Source organism: Alligator sinensis, unplaced genomic scaffold (assembly GCF_000455745.1).
Source record: "Alligator sinensis unplaced genomic scaffold, ASM45574v1 scaffold912_1, whole genome shotgun sequence".
In the NCBI taxonomy this organism is placed as follows: Eukaryota; Metazoa; Chordata; order Crocodylia; family Alligatoridae; genus Alligator; species Alligator sinensis.
Window position 1 is genome coordinate 28,022 of NW_005843299.1, and position 2,737 is coordinate 30,758.

The window sequence follows — 2,737 nt, forward strand, 5'->3', positions numbered from 1 at the left end:
CGCGGGGAGAGGGCGGGATTGCCAGCAGCTGCCCTTGGGGGCGGGGCGGGGTTTGCCAGAGGCTCTGCAAACGCCTCCAGCCTGAAGCTGCCGCGGTCTCTGGGTTTCTGCTGGGGTCGGGGAGGACAAGAAAGAAAGTCTGGACTATCAACAGCAACGGAGGAAAATATTGTAGTCAAACAAGGCAATTGCGGATAAAATCAGCACGTTGCATTCATGCCTGACAGAAAACACTCAAATAAGACGTGCGCCTCGGAGCAGGCAGAGTGGTCTCGCTGGTGCCAACTGCCCTCAACCTTTTAACCCCTCCCAATCAAATCCAGGACGAGCACACCCCAACTGCAGAGATTTCCCCAGCCTGACGAAGGGTTTTTAAATCCGAAATCTTGCTAATTTTTTTCCCCCAACAATTTAAGTTGGTCTAATTAAAAAGATCAGGTCACCCAAAGAACCTTGTCTGATGGAGCCGTTCCCGGCAACAGTGCAGTAGACACCGCTGCCCTCCAAGCTCCTCCTCTGTGAAATGCTTTCTGAGGGCACCGGTTGTGGAGAATAGTCTGACCTCTTTCCCCCCCTTCGCACGCTCATTGGGACTGTTGGTCATGTTGCTGATACTGACCATGCCCCTGAAGCGTCAGGTTGAAGATTTTTTAAAGAATTGGTACAAAAATAGGGTGGGAGCTGTTAAATGCGGTGTCTAAATAGGGCAAGTGTAAAGAAAATGAGCCCTGTGGTTAAGAGATTTCTTAAAGCAAGGTCTGTCATTGGACCTGAGTGAGTAAAAAGGCACTTACAAAGAATAGGAATGTTTAGGTTAGATATTAGGAAAAACTTTCTCATTAGGAGGATAGTAAAGCACTGGAGCAGTCTACGCAAAGAGGTTGCAGACTCTCCATCCTTCCAAGTTTTTAAGGCCAGGCTAGACAAAGCCTCGGTTGGGATGAGATACTTGGGGATGGTCCTCCTCTTAGCAGGGATTCACTAGACTAGGTGACCTCCTGAGGTCCCTTCCAACCCTCGTTTTCTATGGATCTATGAACAGCCTGAGAAAAAAGTCATTTGAAGACCAAAGGGTGTCAAGCCAGCTGCTCCTCTTATTTCCACCCAGCTTTTCCCATTACTTCAGGGCTTAATATCATGAAGTATTGAAATCATGCTTGTGTCAAACTATTTCATTTTCTACTGCATTCATGTTTCCACTGCAGTCATATGATATACTGGAAACAGCAGAGAGAGCTGGTGTCTGGACCCATCTGCTTTTGTTTAGCACTCCACCCTACTACACCCAATTCCACCCTCCTCCAAATGGTTAAAGGTTAGAGGCAATTCTAAGTTCACTCATGAAGTTATGTCCTGGGAGGAGCTTGAGAGTCTTTATCTCTGACAGTTCACGTGAATACATTAGCATATTTGTTACTGTGGTGACCATTAAACACTACAGCCCAGGCTGAAGGCATTAGTCACAGTAGCAACCCTACAGTTAAAATTGGGATGAGCAAATCTATTCTAAGCCTTCATTTTCACACCATTATGACTTACAAAGAAAATGCCTCTGGAGATTTCTGCCTAAAAGTTACATTGTTGTAGGAATAACATCAACAACATCTGAAAATATATTTTTAATTGCCTAGGAAAAAATGTCATTTTTAATAATGCAATTCCACAGCTCAAAATGAGATAAATTTGCAACATTTGCACTTGCATTACAACTTGTTCTTGATTTAGTGTTTGATACTATATTGCTTTTAAGCAAGAGGTTTATTTAAGTTTGAATCTCTTCTCTTTTTGAGGAGCAATTATTTGGTATAGTTTTCTAAACTACTGGTTATGCTAAGGGTTTGCTTGAAGTTTACATATCTTGTAACATTTGTTACCACTTGTTCATCAACTTCTATCTGAAATAAAATTATGTTTATCCTGATCTTTTCTGGGATTGAATTCCACAGCTTTGGGCTGGTGGCTGAGAAAGCTCTTCTTACATTTCAAGTTGTTTAGGTAGAAAGACAACAGAAGCGGTTGAAAACTCAGAATTCACCACCAAGAACAGAAAAGGATGACATGATGTTGCCTGTTACTTTTAGTCCTCTTTATGCCTACAGGGTAACTGCAAATTCCTTTGGTTAATTTTTTAGGGGTAGCAACTCTTCCAAGGATTAGAAATTAGATGACTCACTTGACTTTGATTTGATGCCATCCCTTTACACACTGTCACGACAGTGATTTTGGTGCCTCGGCACGATGGAATTTTCCTGCCACATGAGAGCCTCTTGCACAGCAAAAGGTTTTTGTTGCAACAGAAAAACCTCGGTGCAAGAGAGTTCCCGCCATTTGAATGCAAATTTGTGTTCCGCTATTGGCCAGTTCTAAATTATTCCTACGTGGTGGCTAGTAATTGGCTTGCTAGCCGTTTAAAATTTTGTGCGACTTCCGCCCAAGTTGGAGAACTTTGAGCACGCTGCAGAGTGCCTCTAAAGAGATCTGACTTGCGGCTGAGCTGATTGATAGACTGATCACCTATCGATTCTTCTCCCTGTCACCGAGCACAATCCTCCGCGTACCCTTTCCCTGCTGGCTTAATTTGTGGACGGATTAGCTGGCCTCAGCCTTGCCAGCTGGAGCAACTCACATAGTTGTTCAAGCGACCAGACCACCTGTGTCGCGGCTACAGGCGGCGTAAGTAAAGTTTTTGCAACCAATAAGCTGTGTCTGCCTCTCCATTCACCAGCCCGCCCAAACG